This window comes from Heterocephalus glaber, unplaced genomic scaffold, assembly GCF_053883595.1.
Source record: "Heterocephalus glaber isolate CG9 unplaced genomic scaffold, H.glaber_assembly_v1.0 deba00001429, whole genome shotgun sequence".
Taxonomy (NCBI): Eukaryota; Metazoa; Chordata; class Mammalia; order Rodentia; family Bathyergidae; genus Heterocephalus; species Heterocephalus glaber.
The window spans coordinates 12,176,179-12,198,306 of NW_028258294.1; positions in this window are offsets into that span (position 1 = coordinate 12,176,179).

Genomic DNA, 22,128 nt, shown 5'->3' on the forward strand with positions numbered 1-22,128 from the left:
GTATTGTGAAAAAACTGCAATGACCAAGGGAATACAACTATCTCTTCAGGATCATACTTTGTATTCTTTTGGATAAATACCTACAAGTGGAAGTGCTGCATTATGTGGTAGTTCTATTTTTCATTTTTTGAGAACTCTCCATTTGATTTTGCATGATGGCTATACCAATTTCTATTTTCATCAACAGTATGCAAGGATTCCAATTTATCTCTTTGCCAACACTTGCTATCTATATCTATGTATGTATATACATATATGTGTGTGTATATATATATATTTATATATGGGGAGGAACAACATGTTTTTTAAAATAGCCATCTTAACAGTCAAATGAAAAATAATGTCTCCATGTGTTCTTTTTTTTTTTTTAGTTCTTTTATTGGTACATTTTAAGGATACAATTCATTTACATTTATCATTGGGTGTTTGTACATGATATATCTTGGTTCTCATTTTTTTTCCCATTACCTGTGCTCCCTTGACCCCCTCTGCCCTTCCCTATTTACATAGATTTCATTTCCAATTTTTTTTTCTTTTCTCATAGTTTTTCTTTCCCTCTTTTCTTTTCCCCTTCCCCTCTCTTCACTCCTTCATCTTTGGACCTTTTTTCCTATTTCAAATTATCAGTTATTCATTTTAATCATTTTAACCCTTATTTACACTATCAGTTTCTCACACTAGAGAAACTATTTGGTATTTACACATGTGTGTCCTATTTATTTCACTTAAGATTGTGGCCTTGATATGCATCCATTTAGCTATAATTGACTCTAGTTTTTCGTTCTTTATGACTGAGAAGTACTCCATTTTATTTAAAAAAACACATTTTCTTTATACAGTTTCAAGTTGATGGGCACTTGGGCTGCTTCCAAGCTTTAGCTATTACAAACTGTGCCGCTATGAACATGGATGCACATATATCACTGTGGTATGATCCTTTTAGTTCTTTTGGGAAGATACCCAGTAGGGGAATAGCTGGGTCAAATGGGACCTCTAGTCCTAGTTCTTTGAGGTATCTCCATACTGACTTCCACAGTGGTTGCACCAGTCTGCACTCCCATCAACAAAGAAGAAGGGTTCCTTTCTCCCCACACCCCCGCCAGCATTTGTTATTGGTTGATTTCTTGATAGCAGCCATTCTTTCTGGGGTGAGGTGGAATCTCAGTGTCGTTTTCATCTGCATCTCTCGAATGATGAGTGATGTTGAACATTTTTCATATATTTGTTTGCTTCTTTTACTTCTTTGTCTGAGAAATGTCTGTTCATTTCAGATGCCCATTTTTGAATTGGGTCTTTGAATTTGGGGGGTCTGATTTTTTTCAATTCTTTATATATTGTAGATAGTAGTATTTTGTCTGAGGTACAGCTGCTAAAAATTTTTTCCCATATTGTAGGTTGTCTCTTAGCTCTGTGGGTAGTTTCCTTTGCAGTGCAGAAGCTTTTTAATATGATGAGATCCCAGTTGTTGATTCTTTCTGCTAGTTCCCATGCTGCTGAGGTTCTGTTCATTAAGTCTTTTCCTATGCCAATATCTTCAAGAATTCTACCTAACTTATCTTCCAGCAAGTTTAGTGTTTCTGTTTTAATATTTAGATCTTTAACCCACTTCGATCTTAGTTCAGGTACAGGTCTAGTTTTAATCTTTGGCAGGTTGAAATCCAGTTTTCCCAACACCATTTATTAAGTAGGCTATCTTTCCTCCAATGATCATGGTTGGCTCCTTTGTCAAAGATGAGGTGGCTGAGCATATCTGGAGTTGTTTCTGCATCTTCTAATCTATTCCACTGATCCTCAGGTCTGTTCCTTTGCCAGTACAATGATGACTTTATCGCAGTAGCTTTGTAGTATAGTTTCAAGTTGGGGATTGTGATACCCCCAGCCATGTCTCTGTTGCCCAGAATTGCTTTTGCTATTCTAGGTTTCTTCTGCTTCCAAATGAATTTTTGGATTGTTTTCTCTAGTTCTGTGAAGTATATTGTTGGAATTTCAATTGGCATTACATTGAATCTATGTAGTAGTTTTGGAAGTATGGCCATTTTCACTATATTGGTTCTTCCTACCCAGGAACAAGGGATGTCTTTCCATTTTCTTATGTCCTCTTTGATCTCCTTCTTCAGAGTACTGTAGTTTTCAGTGTAGAGGACTTTTGCTTCCTTTGTGAGGTTGATTCCTAGATATTTCATTTTTTTAGATGCTATTGCAAAAGGAATTATTTCCTGAATTTCTCTTTCAATGGGTCTGCTATTTGCGTATAAGAAGGCTATTGTTTTTTGAGTGTTGACCTTGTATCCAGCTACTCTACTGAATCTGTCAATTAAGTCTAGAAGTCTTCTGGAGGAGCTTTTTGGGTCTTCTATGTAAAGTATCATATCATCAGCAAATAATGACAGTTTAACTTCTTCCTTTCCTATCTTTATTCCTTTTATTTCTTTCTCTTTTCTAATTGCTTTGGCTAATGTTTCCAGAAGTATATTGAACAGGAGTGGTGACAGTGGGCATCCTTGGCTTGTTCCTGATTTTAGCATGAAAGTTTTCAGTTTTTGACCATTTAGCATGATGTTGGCTGTTGGTTTTTCATAGATAGCCTTAATCAGGTTAAGATAAAGATCTTCTATTCCAATTTTCTGTAGCATTTTTATCATGAATGGGTGTTGGATTTTGTCAAATGCCTTTTCTGCATCTATTGAGATGATCGTATGGTTTTTGCCCTTAACTCTGTTAATATAGTGTATTGCATTTATTGATTTACGAATGTTGAACCACCCTTGCATCCCTGGGATAAATCTGACTTGGTCAGGGTGTATGATCTTCTTGATGACCCTCTGTATTCTGTTTGCCAGTATTTGGTTGAGGATTTTTGCATCTGTGTTCATTAGGGAGATTGGCCTGTAGTTCTCTTTTTGGGTTGGGTCTTTCCCTGGTTTTGGAATCAAAGTAACACTTGCTTCCAGGAATCAATTTGGAAGTCTTGCTTCCCTTTCAATTTCCTTGATGAGTTTAAAGAGTAAAGGCATTAGTTCTTCTGTAAATGTCTTGTAAAATTCAGCAGTGAAGCCATTCGGACCTGGGCTTTTCTTTGTTGTTAAATATTTTATTACATTTTAAATTTCACTCATTGTAATTGGGGTGTTTAGAATTACTATCTCTTCTTCATTTAACTTTGGCAATTCATATGTATCTAGGAATCTGCCCATTTCTTCTGTGTTTTCCATTTTTTTGGAGTAGAGGTTCTCGAAGTAGGTATTGATGATCCTCTGGATTTCTGTTGGATCTGTTGTGACTTCATCTGTTTCATTCTTGATTGCATGTATTTGTGCCTTTTCTTTCCTTTTTTGATAAGGTTGGCTAAATGTTTATCGATTTTATTTATTCTTTCAAAAAATCAACTCTTTGATTCATTGATTTTTTTTTGTATTGTTCTCTTAGTCTCATTGCATTGATTTCTGCCCTGATCTTTATAATTTCCTCTCTTGTACAAGCTTTGGATTCATTATGCTCTTCTTTTTCTAGGAGCTTGAGGTTCTGCATTACGTTATTTATCTGAGTTTTCTCTGTTTTCCTAATATGGGGATTCACTGCTATGAAGTTCCCGTGTAGAACTGCTTTCATTGTATCCCATAGATTCCTGTATGTTGTACTGGCATTTTCACTTACTTGTAGAAACTATTTAATTTCTTCTTTAATTACTTCTCTGACCCATTGGTTGTTCAAGAGGGTGTTATTCAGTTTCCATGTGTTTGTTGGGGTTTTGCAGTTTCTTATGTTATTGATCTCCAATTTTATTGCACTATCATCTGATAATATACAGTGGGTAACTTCAATTCTTTTACATTTACTTAGACATGTCCTATGAGCTAGCATGTGGTCTATTCTGGAGAATGACCTATGTGCAGCCAAAAAGAATGTGTATTCTGATTTTGTGGGATGGAACACTCTGTAAACATTTATTAAGTCGATTTGTTCAATAGCTTGGTTCAGTTCTAGAATTTCCTTGTTAACTTTTTATCTAGATGATCTATTTGTGATAGTGGGGTATTAAGGTCACCCACTAAAATTGTGTTAGTGTTTACTTGGCTTTTCATGTCTATTAATATTTGTTTTGTATAGTTAGGGGCTTTTGTATTTGGTGCATATATATTTAGGATTATCATCTCTTCCTCTTGGATTGTTCCCTTCACAAGGATGTAGTGACCATCTTTGTCTCTCTTAATTAGTTTTGGTTTGAAATCTACTTTGTCTGCAAATAAGATTGCTACCCCTGCTTTCTTCTGGGTTCCTGTGGTGTGGAGAAGTGTTTTCCATCCTTTTACTTTCAGTCTATGAGTTTCTTTTTGAGTTAGGTGTGTTTCTTGTACATAACATACTGTTGCATTTTCCTTTTTAATCCATTCTTCCAGTCTATTTCTTTTGATTGGTGAATTGAGACCATTAACATTGAGGGTTATAATTGAAAGATATTGGTTTATCCTTGCCATGATGTTTTACTTTTGTTGGCTCTTTTATTTCTTATTTTTTCCCCCTTTCCCTTGAGTGTCTTTCCTTGCCTGGTGGCTTCCCTCTGTTGGGCCTCATGGAGTTGTGACCTTCATTTCTTTTTTCTAGGATATTGTTTAGAATTGCTGGTAGTGCTGGTTTGGTGTTCATAAAATTTCTCAGGTGTTCTTTGTCTTGGAAGTATCTAATTTCCCCATCGATTTTGAAAGATAATTTTACAGGATACAACAGTCTCGGTTGGAAGTTATTTTCTTTCAGGGCTGAAAATACTTCACTCCAGACTCTCCTTGATTTGAGGGTTTGTGTTGAGAAGTCTGCCATGATTCTGATGGGCTTTCCTTTGTAGATGATTTGTTTCTTTTCTCCAACTGCTTGTAGGATTTTGTTTTTCTCTTAGGTTTCTGGGATCTTGACTATTATATGTCTAGATGTAAATTTTTTTTGATCATGGTTAGTTGGAGCTCTATATGCCTCACTTATCTGTATGTCCAATTCTCTAACTCTGTCTGGGAATTTTTCCACTATTACTTCTGTGAACAGTTTTTTTATGTCAATTGTGCTTTCTCCTGTTTTTTCGTGGACTCCTATCAGTCTTATGTTATTCTTCTTTGCATCATCTAGCAGTTGTTGGATTGATTTCTTGTGGTCCCTTACTATTTTTAAGAAATCTCTATTTTCATGGTCTCTAACCATGATCCTGTCTTCTATATCTGATATTCTATCTTCAGATTCTCTTAATTGGCTGTGGATACTTTAATGGAGTTTTTGATCTCCTGACTATCTGTTTGAATCTGTTTCATGGATTCCATTTCTTTCTTATGCTGTGTATTCATGGCTTCCAGCATATTTCTGAGCTCATCTATTTTTTTTATCTGTTTCTGTTCTAGAGCTTCTAATTATGACTTTCACTCTGCTCACCATCTCTGTAATTATCTGGGAGATTATTTCTGCTTTGAATTTTTCTAGAGCCTCATTCATCTGTTTTGTTACTTCCTGTGCTATCAGTTCAGGGTGTCCAGGTGGTTGATCATTAGACTTTTCTACCTCATTTCCCCCAAGGTTTACCCTTGGTGGGGTGGAAGTCTGAGTTTGTGCCTTGCTTAAATGTCTTCTCATTTTTGTTTTTGGTACTGTCCTTGGTTTAGCTCCTGGGTTGATAGTTTGAAATTGCTTATTGTAGGCATCTTTGTTGCTTGTAATTATAACCCATATGGAATGACTGCTTCTCAGAGGTGTCTTCCAGATATAGCTGATCTTTAAGTTTTGAGTCTCTAATGACTCTAAGGCCATCTCATTTTCCTTATACTAGGAAGGTTCATTGACTAGATCAATACCAACACCTTACCCCAAGTGATACAATCAGCAACACCTTTGCATCAAGTACATCTTTGAAAATGACATTTTGTGGTAGTTATTAATCTATCACCTTTAGCTGTGTGACTTAAGTCAAGATCATGGACCAACCCAACATATAGTGAATAAACTCTTCAATATAACAACTTTACCCTTTGGGATGGGGAATTAGAAGGGGTTGGGGAGGAAGGGATTGATGGGAAGAAGGATAGGGGAGGGTTAGCAGTGTGGTCAGAGGACACAAGTGAGAAGGAAAAAGAGAATCATAGGAAAATAAAGAAGAACTCCGAATGAGGACTAAAACAGGGACAAAAAGGGAAGATGAACAATGTGGGAGAGCAAGAGAGTGAGTGTGAGAGAGAGAAAGGAAAGAGAAAAGAAAGAAGAAAAGAAAAGAAAAAAGGAGAGAAAAACAAATATTTGCAAAGAGTAGGGAAAAAAGATTAAAGATAAGAGGAGCAAAAGAAAAGAAAAGAGAAAAAAACAAAATAATAAAACTAATTTTGGGAATAAAAAATAACCATGAAGATGAAGGGCTTCTTTCAGGGTATGTCTCTGCTGTCCCAATAGACAACATGGGTTGCAATGTGCAGATATAAGTCAATCTCAGCAAGTTAGTCCCAGACTCATGAGATCTAGGCAGATTTCTGACTGCAAGTCCCAAGTTGAGCTCCCTGTCCTCCTGTAGGGTTGAACTGTGCAGAGTTGTATTGCAGGTTCCAGCTGCCCTTCCCCTGAAGATAATCCTGGTCCTGATGGGAGGTGAAGACGACTCTAACTTACCCAGTACAGTGGTCTGGTGGTCCGGTGTCCTCTGCGTCTTTCTAGTGTGGAACCAGGTGGCTGTACAGAGAAGAGGTCAGAAGAGCTGGGGGGGCAGGGGTGTCCAGTGGATTGTTGCTGGGGCGTGGGCTGATTCAGCATATTCCTCTAGACACTCGACCTTGCTACAGCCTCCATGTGCTCTTAATTTGTATTTCCCTGGTGACTAATAATATTGAACACATTTTCATATACCTATTGTTCATTTGTATGTTTTATTTAAAGAGATATCTATTCAGATATCCAGGTCTTTTACTCTTTATTAAAGTAGGTCATTTATTTTCTTGATATTGCAGAGACTGTCCTTTCCCCGTTACATATTTTCACCCTCTTTGTCAAAGATCAGTTGATAATATATACTCGGGTTTATTTCTGGGCTCATTATTATTTTACATTAGTTTATATGTCAAATTTATGCCAGTATAAGACTTTTGATTCCTATACCTTTATAATACATTACAAATCAAAAAATGTGATACTTCTAGTTGTGTTCTTCTATCTCAAGGTCTTTTAGCTATTTGGTGTCCTTTGTGGTTTCATATGCATTATTTTATTACTTAAATTCTTTTATTGATACATTTGAGGTATACAACACATTTACATTTCTCATTAGGAAATTGTACCTTTACATGATGCATCTTGGTTCTTATTTTTTCCCCATTCCCTGTCCTCCCTCCAACCCTTCCATCCTTCCCTATTTACAAAGACTTTGTTTCAAATTTTTCCATTTCTCATCATTTTTCCTTTCCCTTCTTTCCTTTCTCCTGGCCCACCCACTACTCATACCCCTTTGGACTTATTGTTCCTATTTTGCATTATCGATTATTCATTCTAATCATTGGTACATTTTAGGTATAGAATATAATGGCATTCATCATTGGAAATCTGCACCTTTACATAATCTCTCTTGGCTGTTATTTTTCACCCTTGCCCAGCCCATCCTTCAACTCCTGTATCCCTCTCTATTTACAAAGATTTTGTTTCCATTTTTCCATTTTCTCAAATTAATTCCATTTCCTTCTTTCCTTTCCCCTACCCTTCACACTTCCCCTTACACTTTGCCCCTTTTCTTCCTATTTCACATTACCTATTATACATTTTAGTCCTTATTTACACTTTCAGTTTGTCACACCAGAGAAACTATTCGGTAGTTACACATGTGTGTCCAATTCATTTCACTTAAGAGTATTGCTTCAATGTGCATCCATTTAGCTATAAATGTCTGTAGTTTCTCATTTTTTATGGCTGAGTAGTACTCCATTTTATAAAAAAAAAAACACATCTCCTCTGAGCTGGGAGAGATAGGACAGTGGCTCAGAAGCCCCTTCCTCTGGTCCGGGAGCAGCGGGACAGATGGCATCCAGGAAGCTCCTCCCTCTGGGCCAGCAGCGGTGAGACAGCAGCTCCATTTCATATGTATTTTAAGATTTAATTTTAGAGGACATTATTGTTACTACATATTTGTGATACATAATAATTAATATCACTCTTTCATAGGAATTATACTAAATTTGTAGACCAATTTGGGCAGGATGGACATTTTAACATTATTAAGTCTGTCAAACCATGAACTCAGAGAAGCAGAGTTAGGGTTTAATATAAGCATTTCCTATGCAAGTTTATTTCACTTAATGAGAAAATGGGAACTTGACCAGAGAAGGAGGAAAACTTTTCCAAACTTTGCACACTGCTAGAGGTTAGTTGGTGTGGTCAATAAAAACTTCACAGAGGTAAAAGCACCAACAGTTTAGAAATAGTAACAGTCTAAAGTGAGGAAGTGAAGAAAGTGCAGGACCAAATTCTGGACAGACTATCCCCAAGCTTATAATCCTTTAATATTTGGTTGCATAGCAGACTCTATCAATTGTGTTGAAAATTCACCATAAAATTACATAGAAATAAGAAACTCTTGGACTAGAAAGTCATGAATAGTACTTAACAGAGATTTTTTATGCATTCAGGACCACATAAGCTATGGTCTTCTAGAATGTTAAATGTTGGACACTGTTCCATGAGCTTCCCAAATCCAATTCCTCTCCTTTACACTCAGTATTAACCCCACTTATTATCATGGCTTACCATCAAAGGTCTTTTTCTTTTTTTTTTAAGAGTAGGAAAATTAATTGCAAGAAAGATAGCTTCTAAGAGAGACAGAAGGGGGATCAGAAAGTGGATTCCCTGCTCACCCAAATTCTCAAAGGTGTTTTATGGGACAAAGGTGAGGCAGGTTCAAGGTGGGACAAAACTGTAGTCAACTAGTAAGATTACAAGTACAGTCACTTAGGTAATATTGATCCAGTGAGAAATGACAAGGTGGACAAAACTATGAACAAACAATAAGATTGTGGCAAGTATAGTTCCTTAGGTAATATTGACTAAATGGGGATCCAATGGGGAAACAAGTCACATAGCAAGTGTGCAAGGAATGAGCAAGGATTTTTGGTGGAAAAGGGTAGGTCAGGGATCTTTCTTGGAAGATCTTTGTCCCCCACCCAGGTGATTGATACCTACTTAGAATATCAGTCACTGCTATTCATCCTATATGAATGTGGTAGTTTCTCTCCTTTTACAATTCTGGCCTTCAATGAATGTGTCTTGATTGTTCTCCTTGTTGGTGCCTATAGTTTATCATAGAGAGACCACATGTTTCCTGAGAAAAAGAAAAATCTACAATATTAAAAGAAAAGGAAAGATGGAGAAACAAAAGGAACTTGAGGTCATACAGTTGTGAGTGACAGAATGGAAATTCTGTGGGCTACGTGACTAAACTAAATGTAAATTATTGATTTATTACATTTGTTTTAAGTGAAATTCATAAAATATAAAACAACATTTTAAAGTGAAAGCTCAGTGGCGTTTACCATATTCACAATATTGTGCAAACACCACCTCAATCTACTTCCAAAATATTTTTATCACTTCAAAATAAAGCTGTGTACCTATTAAACTATTTTTACTCAAACACCCCATCCTCCAACCCCTGGAAAAAAACAGTCTTCACTGTTTCTATATACTTACCTATCTTAGATATTTCATATCAGTGGCATCATACAATATACAACCTTTCATGTTAGGCTTCTTTCACTTAGCATGCTTTTGAAGTTCAACTTTACTATACCATGTATCAATATTTTATCATTTTTGTGGTTGAAAAACACCAACAGTTGTTATTTTTCATTTTGAATAACCACCTAAGTGAGTGTGAAGTGTTAAATCATTGTTTGATTTTCTTTTTTGTGTGTGTGGTACCAGGGATTGAACTCCGGACCTTGCGCTTGTGAGGCAGGCAGCGGAACCACTGAGCTAAATCCCTGCCCCAAGACTCCTTTTCTATGTCTGTTTACCATTTGTATATCTTCTGCCACATATAATATATTCTATGCCAAAAAATCAGTCATAAAAATTTGAGAAGATTAAAATCATTCCAAGTATCATTTCTGACCTCAGTGGAATAATGTTAAATATCAATAAGGCAAGAAAAATGAAAGTTGGAATGACTGGCCTGTAATCTCACCTACTGAGAAGCTGAAGAAGGAAGACTGAAAGTTCAAGGCTAGTCTTGGCAACATAGTGACTTAGTGAAACCCTATTACAAAATAAATAAATAAATAAAATTTTAAAAGAGCTAGGGATGTAACACAGTGCAAGGCCTTGGGTTCCATCCTAGTATCAAAGAAGAGAGAGAGAAAAAAAAATTTGTAAATTTGTAGATCTATGGAAACTTAGTAACATACTTCTGAACAGCCATTGGGTCAAAGGAAAATTAGAAAACATTTAAGCATGAATGAAATGAAAATAGAGCATAGCAAAACTTATGGAATGCAGTAACAGCAATACTGAAAGGGAAGTTATAGCAATAGACACCTTTAAAAAAAATGAAGTGCCCAGAAAACAACCTAACTGTTTACCTTAAGTAACTAGGAAAAGAACAAACTAAGTCAAACTTAGCAAGAAAATATAATGAAGATTAGAGTAGAAATATAAGGAATGAAAAATAGAAAACAGTAAGACAACTGGTGAAATTAAGGATTTTTTTTTTGAAAATATAATTAAAATTGATTAGCATCTACACCAATTAACTTGAAGCATAAAATAGAGAATGCTTAAATAAAATCAGATATGAAAGAGGAGATATTATAATTCATGGTATAGAAATTTTTTAAATATCATAAAAGATCATCAATAAGTATACATAAAAAAATTGGACAACCTAGATAAAATGTGTAAACTCTAGAAATGTACAATCCACTAAGACTGAATCAAAACCAAATTGAAATCTTGAAATTCCCAACAAAAACCACATAGGATCCTTAATTAAAAGTTTCTCAAAAAAGAGAGATCTGGGGTTAGTTGACTTCACAGGTGAATTGTATCAAATATTAAGGAATTAATATCAATCCTTTATAAAGTCTTCCAAAATATTAAAAAGAAAAAACACTACCAAAATTATATTATGTGGACAGTATTATTTGATATCAAATCTAGACAAAGAAAAATAGACCACAATAAAATAGACCTAGTTATCACAGATGACAGAATTTTTCAGCAAAATACTAGCAAACCCAAATAAACTGTAAATTAAAATAATTATACACAATCATCAAATGGGATTTATCTTTGTGATGCCAATATAGTTCAACATGTTCAAATCTATCAATGAGATACACAGCATTAACAAGTAAAGGCTAAAAATTATATAGTCATCTCAATAAGCAGATGGTAAGGGGATCAGGGGAAAGGGAGAGGTGGTAGGGAGGAGAAAGGAAAGGAATAAAAAATTCTCAAGATGAATGTAACTACTATATATCACAAGCATATACCAATTTTAGAAATACACAGAAAAGACATATAACAAAATTCAATGCCCTTTAATGATAAAACAGTCATCAAGTTAGGTATTGAAGGCATTTGTCTTAGCACAATAAAGGCCATATATGAAAAGCCCACAGCAAACATCATATACTGTTGTGAAAATCTAAAGCCTTTCCTCCAAGAACTGGATAAGAAAAGAATGCCACGTGGTACTTCTATTCAGCATAGTACTGAAAGTCCTGGCTAGAAAAATTATGAGAGGAATGGATGAAGGGGGGATTTATTTATTTATTTTGCAATAGGGTTTCTATGGGGGTCATAGATCATCATCATGATCATCATAGGAGTCTAATCTAAGGGGGGACTGGGAGTAGAATAGTAGTTACCAGGGCTAAGAGTGGGGAAGATGTTTGTCAAAGGGTACATTGTTTCAATTATGCAAGATGAGTAAGTTTTAGGAACCTACAGAATACCATAATGAAAACAGCTAACAATATTATAGTGTACAATTGCCTGCTTTAAAATTTAAAGGTGTAGAACTTATATTTAATAACCTTATCAAGAGCAAAAGAGGAAGGTAGAAAACATTTAGAAGTCATGGTTATGTTTATAGTATGATGGTCTCATGAGTACATACTTATCTTCAAACTTATCAACAAGTATACATTAAATCTGTAGAGCTTTGTTGTATGTCAAATATAACTCAATAAAATATAAACCCTAAAACAAAAAAATATTATGTCATTCCTAGTAATACTACTATCCTTTTTATTTGTTCATAAGAATAAAATCCCATCTCTTATTTACTCAACTCTAAAATATATGAAAAGAGGCCACCACCCATCTGGGTCATTCAAGCTGGAGCGAAAAGGCCTCCTTATCCTTAACTGGCTGTGCTTATTATGCTTCAAATTCTATTGTCTCTCTTCTAACAATTATACAGTTTATTCCCTCATCTTCCATTTTGATATTCATGTTCAGATTCTTACCATGTTCCCCTGAGATCACACTCTCTTGATTACTCCCTTTGTGTGTCTTCATATTGCTACACCCAAAACTGTTAAAAACTAAAAATGATGGGCCGGGGATTTAGCTTAGTGGTTTCACTGCCTGCTGCGCAAGCGCAAGGACCTAAGTTCGATCCCAGGTACCAAAAAACCCCCCAAAAAACTAAAGATGATCATAGTTTTTTTAAAAAGTTTTAATTTCCATATATTTTGTGAATTTCCAAGTTTTCCTGCTGTTACTGATTTTTATTTTGTTATTTACTCTGATTATACTCAGAAAAAAATATTTTGCATGACTGGCGTCTTGCAAAATGTCAGTATTTGGTTTTAGATGATCATAGGAGTTTATCTCTGGGAATAGTCCATGGCATTTAAGGATATATATATATTTTAAAAAATTTATATATATAAGAATATTATATATTCTTATATATATAATTTTGTTGCTGGGTACAATGTTCACTCTGCATCTGTTAGGTCTAGTTGGCTTAGTGTTGTTCAAGTTCTCTGTGTCATTACTCTTCTATTCATACACTTTATCCATTACTAAAACTGAAATCCCAAGGTCTCCAACCATTGTTACATAATTATTTCTCTCTCCAATTTGTTCAGTGTTTGCTCCATGGATGTTGGGTGCTCCATGGTTTAGGGCACATGTGTTGATAATTTTTATAACTTCCTGATCAATTGATCTTTTTATTAATATATAATTTTACATTTGCCACTTGTAAATATCTTTGTTGTTAAATTCTATCTTATTTATTGTTGCTATAGTTGATTGCATCTTTCTTTTGATTACTATTTGAACTAGAATCATTTTCTACCCTTTCATTTTCAACATATTTGTATCCTTGGTTTAAATTGAGTCTCTTGTACCCAGCATATAGGTGAATATTTTAGTCCATTCTGCCTGCCTCTGTCTTTTAATTGGTAATATTTCTTTTTTTATTTGAGTCTCAACTTATTTTAAGCACCCAAACTTTTATTCATCCATCCATTCACTTATCATCACTGTTTTCTAAGGTCTTATTAAGCTGCAGTTTTCATCTTAGATGCTATGAAGAATACAAAGTTGATTAAAATTTAGTCTTTAACCTGGAAGTGTTCACAATAGGAAAAATGAAAAAAAAATAGGTAAATAATTATAACAAAATGAACTGTGTATAATAACAGACATGTGCACAAAATACTTTAGAGGCAACTGGATGTGACAGGATCTAGGAAAATTACATAGAGAAAGTTACATACAACTGTTTAAGAATTTTTCAGATTAAAAAGATGGGACTTGCATTCTAGGCTAAAGGAAAGGCATATGCAAAGGCACAATCATTTGAAAGTGTATAGTTCAGGAATAAAGAAATACTTTGATATTACTTGAATACTCATTGAATGCAATGAGAAACAGAAGCTAGAGACCTATGTTGGAGTCAGATAGTGACAGACCTTACCTACTTCGTTAAGGCTTTGGATTTTACCTTGTATGGACCAGAAAATATGGAAATAAAATATTTAGATTTAGGCTTAGAATGGTCAGTGATAGCAGTTGGATGATGGATTATATGGGGAGATTAAAAACTTTGAGATATTAGCTGAAACTGTAATGGAATAGGAAAATTTCCACTCAAGCTCTCTTTAATTCATTGACAGGAATAGGCCCCAAACCAGACCAACAGAATCCTTTGTTTTGATTTTTCAAATTGTTGCCAATGGAGAAAAACCCTATTTTTCTTTCTAGAAGCAAACCTTAGATCATTTCTCCAGTTTAAAGATTCAAATAATGTAAGCCTGAAACTGAGTTGACAAGTACCTAAAAGAATACAGCCAAGAAACAAAAATATCAGCAAGAGTGGAAAAGCAAGAAGTTCTAAAAGCATTGAGCTCTAATCTGGGATGCCCCCAAAGACAATTTAACCACTGCCACAAAAGACAGTTTGGGAGGGGTTGAAGAGAGAGCAGGGGAATGGGGAAAAAAATAAGAACCAAAATGGATTATGTAAAGGTGCAAATTTCCAATGATGAATGTCATTATATTGTATACCTTAAATGTACCAATAAAATTAATTTTAAAAACACAGTTTGGTTTTGTGAATTATTATATTCTTGTTTTCTGCCAAATATCATTCAACCTGGGTACGGTTACTTGCACCCAAAAGTTTTTATTGAAATACACAATCTGTAAATGAGCAGACAGAGGAGAAGGTTTTCAGCCTCGTAAAACAGTGAATAATCAGAGTAAATCCTGAAGTTAGCATTTTTACACTTACTTCAGTAACAAAGACAAATCACAGAAATCTAGTTCTACCAACACTAAAGAAATGTGAACCAACAAGGTGTGGTGGTGCGTATCTGTAATCCCAGCACCTGGGAGGCTGAGGCAGGAGGATAATGAGTTTGAGGTTAGCTTTGACTGCATAGTGAGTTCAAGGCTGGTCTGGATTACACAGGGAGACCTGTCTCACAAAACAAAAAAAAAAAAAACAGAAAAGAAAAAGGAAATGTGAGCCAATGATGGGCTCTAATACTTTAATTTAATGCTAATAATTTCAATTGCTTTTACTTTTTCAAGTTATCATTATCAAGGAATATTTTCCCAAGGAAACTTATGAAGTTCTATTCCTATTTTATCAGTTTTCTTAAAGAAAATAGTATTAAACATACAGAGCCTAAGATTCCCGTATCATTTCCCAGAAGTCCCTGCTCTGCTCTTCTCATATCCTTCTTGCCACATCCCTTACTAACAAGGCAGCTGGTCTCAAACCAGCAAAGAACTCAGAAAGACCAGCAAAGTAACTTTTGGCATTTCCATGAGAAGGAAAGAAAGGAAGAAACAACTCTATCACACTGTCCTGCTTTGGCTTTCTGTACAAGACATTCAGCAGGGCTCAATCCCTGTTCCCTAGACATCTTACCTGTTGGGTGAAGTCTAAATATGTTTCAATTTCAACACTATTGAATTTTGGTGGTGCTTCTAATAGTACAATCCCCTCACTGATAAGATAATGGAGACCAGATAGTCCAATGACTTGGTCAAAATTATGTAATTATTACCAGCAAGCTGGGACTGGAGTCCAACTTTCATAACTCTTATCAGTTCTTTGTTTTGCAACATAGTTCTACCTCTACCCTGCATTAGGAGGAAGTAAAAGAGCAAGAAAACTCTTAGTTAAAGAGCATTGGTAAAAGTGAGGGAAACTCGACACTGGACATATCTTTCATGTCATTACTCTTCAAGAGTTACTGCCAAGGAACAAGAAGTGACAATGAGGATTAAACAGAACTTTTTGCAGTTTCATGAATTTTCCACCGAAATTCCCTAATGGACACCAGCTGTTTCATCTTTTGGATATGTTGAGAATATTTTTCTGCTCAATGTTTATTATATGCTTGTAATATATAACAGGATGTTGTATTCTGTTGTCTCACTGGCTTCACTGGAGTTAAATGTCACTTTCTAATTTAAATTAGATATTCTGTGCTGGCAAAAATCTGTGGCCAAAAAAGTGGGCCAGACCATAGGGACATATCCTAAAACATTCATAGTGCCTTCTTTCTGCACAGCACATGATGCATTGCTGCCAGAGAGGCACTTGTCTCCTCAGCCTGCCTTCTGAGTAAGGCTTAGTGAGTCAGAGACATAGATAGGCTTAGGAGTCAGAGACAGAAGTTTGAATCTTATCTATGCTAGTGACCTGCATTTGACCTGAAACAAACCTACTCAAACTAGCTTTACTTTCCTCACCTGTAACAGGGGAATAACATCAGGTACCATACAAAAATTTTGTAAAACTAAGATGACATGCTAAAAGGAAAATATCTATCATGTGCAATGCCTGGAACATTTTACATGCTCTGAATGGTAATTTCACTATTACTTCCTTTGGCTTCAGCCCTCCCTCTGCTGACCAGCCTGAGTAGAGAGCACACCTGAGCTCTCAGTATGTGACATCGTACATGGTACAGCCTGTGAAAGGGACTCTCCCACTCTACAGTCCTGGGCTGTATAAACCAAGAAGAGCAGTGTGGCCTGAGTCCAGAGGGAGTTACTTCCTATTCCTCAGCTGCTGGACCCATCACAGACACCCTTTCCTAATGAGACCAACCTTTCCTTGCCAGGCTGACTTTGTTCAGAGTCCCATTTGACTTGCGAACTGCCTTTCATTCCATTAGAGTAGAAAAAATATATTTGCTTTTGCCAACTAAATAAAAATTTTCCAATAACAAGGTGGATGAAGTTTTCCTAGTTGCATTACATGGGTCAGGATTCATTACAGATTTTATATTATTTTGTATCCTAATTTTAACATTTTTGTCTCATTTCCCTAATCAGACTGAAAACTTCTCAGAAGGAAAAGATGGCTTAAATTTCATTATTCTCCGGCTGTACTTAGCCCAATTAATTTATGAAATACTTTCTTATTTCATTGAAAGCCAATTTGGGTAGAGATAAAATTTAACCTAAACTAAAAGAACTCATCAAATAATGTCAAAGAATTAGAGATGAAGTCATAAAGACAGGTTTGGCCAAAATACGTAAGGTTGGATGGACTTTTAAATTATAAATAATGGTGATAATGGTAAGGTATTAAATGACAAGAAACTGAAGTGGATTTAGGCCAAAATATTAACAGGTCACATGATTTTCCACTACAGAATTCTCTAGGACTTCTAGTCCATGGCCTTGATGTGGAATAAGCTGGCTTATGGACCAGTTATCATTTTAGACATGTGCAGTTCAGCCTTAAGCTATTTGAGATCAAGAACCATGTTATTTTGATCTTTGTACCCTGCATGTTTAGTACAGAGCTGGTCACATTTTACATACTCATTTAAATGTTGTAGTTGGTAGTGTGTTGTTGAAGTTGAAAGGACATCAAGATTCCCACCAGAGTTTAGAATAAAGCTTCTCTTCAAAGGTTATACCAGCAAAGCAATGCTAAATGGATATGATCTGTTACAGAAAATACTTAGTAAAATATTATGTTCTGCAAACAAAAGATCAGGAACAGGAAAGTAAATGACTATATTCATGATAAAAATAAAACCTTGCACTTAATCTATGTTGACACTCAGATGTAAATGACAGAATAGGGAGCATGGGTTCCCAGAGAGGCTTCACTGTTTGGCGGGAGGACCTAGTGTTCATCACTAGGAACTCAAGTTTGTTTGTTGCCTCAGGCTTGACTGGCTTGGCTCTTGGGGCTTAATCATGATTACTGAATTCACAGGAGAAGAATATGTAAATCAGAATTTGAATTATTCATTTGCAAAGTAACTATTTCTTTACAGTATCTGAATTTTATATAACTACCATGTATGTCCTCTGTTTTTGCTATTACAGAGTTTTTGCTATTTCTTTTTTTTTTTTTTTTTTTTTTGGTACCGGGGATTGAACTCAGGTCCTTGCGCTTGTGCAGCAGGCCGCGAAACCACTGAGCTAAATCCCCGGCCCAAGATTTTGCTATTTCTGAGTTACTGTATTTCTAGGCTTTTAAAGTAATACTGATAATTAGATTACATCATGGATTAATTGCCACTTTTTGAAAAGTAAAAACTAGTTCTACACTAAGTATGTTCATTGGGAGATGTTTCCAAGTGTTACAAATGTAAAAATGTGGATATACATAGAGTACACTGTACCTTAAAAATGATGAAATACTGTAATGGACCAGTGGTTCCTTACTGAGCAGATATTCAGAGAAAGGCAGGTAAGGTAGATCATCTAAACTGGTGGCTGCTAAACTGAAGGACCTGTAGAGATAATTTGGAAAAAGGACTTTGCAATGTTTCAACGGCATCAATATGTTCTCACTCTCTAATCCTCCTCTTTATAGGATCTGTAGGCATTGTCACCTTGTTTCTATACATAATTTAAAAATAGATAAATTCCAGACACTTGTAGGAAAATGCATACACCTGGAAAATACAATATTAAGTGAAATAAATCATGCACACAGCTTAAATGCCATATGGTATCTCTCATTGGAGTAAGACAAAGTATAAATAAAGAGCAAAATAGAGATTTAGAGATTTTGAGAGAGGTCCAGGGTCACAGGGAACCTGCCCCATCCAGCTCCTGCCCACAGCAGCGCGGGTGCCTGCAGGACCCCTCTCCCTCCCCACTCCTCCCCCCACCCTGCTGTGGCCTCTTGGCTGTACTGCCACCTGGCTCCACACTACAAAGACACAGGGGACACCAGAGCACCAGACCACCTTACTGGGTAAGTTGGAGGGATCATCACCTCCCATTGAAACCTGGACTATATTCAGGGGAAGAGCAGCTGGAACCTGCAATAGAGCCTTCCAGAGTTCAACCTTACAGGAGGACAGGGAGCTCAACTTGGGACTTGCAGCCAGAAATTTGCCTGAATCGCATAGGTCTGTGACTGGCTTGCTGAGACTCATTGATTTATATCTGCACACTGCTGCCCACGTTGTCTATTGTGACAGCAGAGACATACCCCAAAGGAAGCCCTTCATTTTCATTTTTATTTTTTATTTCCAAAATTAGTATTATTGGTTTGTTTTATTCTCTTATTTTTACTTTTTCCCTACTCTTTGCAAATTTTTGTTTTTCTCTTCTTTTTTATCCTTCTTCTTTCTTTTCTCTTTCCATTCCCTCTCTCTCACACTCACTCTCTTGCTGTCCCCCATTGTTCATCTCCCTTTTTGTTCCTGTTCCGGCCCTAATTCAGATTTCTTCTTTTTCTTTTCTTCTCTTTTTCCTTCTCTCGCCCTTGTCCTCTGGCCTCACTGCTAACCTTCCCCTTTCCTTCACCTATCTATCCCTCCCTCCCCAACTCCTTCTAACTCCCCATTCCAAAGGGTAAAGTTGCTATATGGAAGACTTTATTCACTTTAAACATATGTTGGGTTGGTCCTCTATTTTGATTTAATTCACACAATTAAAGGTGATAGTTTAATAACTTAGACAAAATGTCATTTTCTAGGATATACTTGATGCTATGGTGTTGCTGATTGTATCACTTGGGCTAAGGTGTTGTTATTGATCTAGTCAGTGGTCCTTCCTGACATAATGAAAATAAGATAGTCTCAGAGTCATTAGAGACTCAAAACCTAAAGATCAGCTATGTCTGGAAGACACTTCTGAGAAGATATCATTCCATAAGTGTTCTAATTGCAAGCAACAAAGATACTTATAATAACCCATTTGGAAGTATCAACCCAGGAATTAAACCAAGAACAGTACCAAAAACAAAAATGAAAAGACATTTAAGCAAGGCACAAACTCAGACTTCCACCCCACCAAGGGTAAACTCTGAGGGAAACAAGGTGGAAAAGTCTGATAATCAATCACCTGGACACCCTAAACTAATAGCACAGGAAGTAACAAAACAGATGAATGAGGCTCTAGAAAACTTCAAAGCAGAAATAATCTCCCAGAGAACTACAGAGATGGTGAGCAGAGTGAAAGGCATGATTAGAGGCTCTAGAACAGAAACAGATAAAAAAAATAAATGAGCTCAGAAACATGTCAGAAGCCATGAATGCCCAACATAAGAAAGAAATGGAAACCATGACTGCCCAACATGAGAAAGAAATGGAATCCATGTAACAGATTCAAACAGATATTCAGGAGATTAAAAGCTCCATTGAAAGTACCCACAGCAGATTAAGGGAATCTGAAGATAAAATATCAGATATAGAAGACAGGATCATGGTTAAGGACCATGAAAACAGAGATTTCATAAAATTGTAAGGGGCCATGAGAAATCAATCCAGCAGCTGCTAGATGATGCAAAGAAGAATAACATAAGACTGATAGGAGTCCACAAAAAACAGGAGAAAGCACAATTGACATAAAAAAAACTGTTCACAGAAATAATAGTAGAAAACTTCCCAGACAGAGTTAGAGAATTGGACATACAGATAAGTGAGGCATATAGGGCTTCAACTAGCCACAATCAAAAAAAAATCTACACCTAGACATATAATAGTCAAGATCCCAGAAACCCAACAGAAAAACAAAATCCTACAAGCAGTTGGAGAAAAGAAACAAATCACCTACAAAGGAAAGCCCATTAGAATCATGGCAGACTTCTCAATACAAACCCTCAAATCAAGGAGAGCCTGGAGTGAAGTATTTCAAGCCCTAAAAGAAAATAACTTCCAACCTAGACTGTTGTATCCTGTAAAATTATCTTTCAAAATCGATGGGCAAATTAGATACTTCCAAGACAAAGAACACCTGAGGAATTTCATGAACAATAAACCAGCACTACAAGCAATTTTAAACAATATCCTAGAAAAAAACAATGAAGATTACAACTCCATGAGGCTCAACAGAGGGAAGCCAACAGGAAAGTTAAGAAACTAAAGGGAAAGGGGGAAAAATACATAAAAGATCCAACAAAAGTAAAACATCATGACAAGGATGAGTCAATATCTATCAATTATAACCATCCATGTTAATGGTCTCAATTCACCAATCAAAAGAAATAGACTGGCAGAATGAATTAAGAAGCAAAATCCAACAATATGCTATATACATGAAACACACCCAACTCAAAATGGAATTCATAGACTGAAAGTAAAAAGTTGGAAAACAGTTCTCTACACCACAGGAACCCAGAAAAAAGCATGGGGTAGTGATCTTATTTGCAGACAAAGTAGATTTCAAACCAAAACTAATTAAGAGAGACAAAGATGGTCACTACATCCTTGTGAAGGGAACAATCCAAGATGAAGAGATAACAATCATAAATATATATGCACCAAATACAAATACCCGCAACTATACAAAACAAATATTAATGGACCTGAAAACCCAAATAAGCAGTAACACAATTGTAGTGGGGGACCTCAATACCCCACTATCACAAATAGACAGATAATCTAGACAAAAAATTAACAATGAAATACCAGAACTAAACCAAGCTATTGAACAAATGGACTTAATAGATAGTTACAGAGTGTTCCACCCCACAAAATCAGAATACATATTTTTCTTGGCTGCGCATGGGTCATTCTCCAGAACAGACAACATGCTAGCTCATAGGTCATGTCTAAGTAAATGTAAAAGAATTGAAGTTACCCCCTGTATTTTATCAGACCATAGTGCAACAAAATTGTAGATCAATAACATAAGAAACGGCAAAACCCCCTACAAACACATGGAAACTGAATAATACCCTCCTGAACAACCAGCGGATCACAGAGGAAATTAAAGAAGAAATTAAATAGCTTCTACAAGTAAATGATAATGCCAGTACAACATACAGGAATCTATGGGACACAATGAAAGCAGTTCTACATGGGAAATTCATAGCAGTGAATGCCCATATTAGGAAAACAGAGAGAACTCAAATAACTAACCTAATGCAGAACCTCAAACTCCTAGAAAAAGAAAAGCATAACAAATCCAAAGCTCATACAAGAGAGGAATATAATACAGATCAGAGCAGAAATCAGTGCAGTGGAGACTAAGAGAATGATTAAAAAAATCAACGCCTGCTGACAAGTGCAAGGACCCAAGTTCGATCCCCAGCACCCAAAAAAAAAAAAAATCAATGAATCAAAGAGTTGGTTTTTCAAAAGAATAAATAAAATTGATAAACCTTTAGCCAACCTTATCAAAAAAAGGAAAGAAAAGGCACAAAACCATGCAATTAAGAATGAAAAA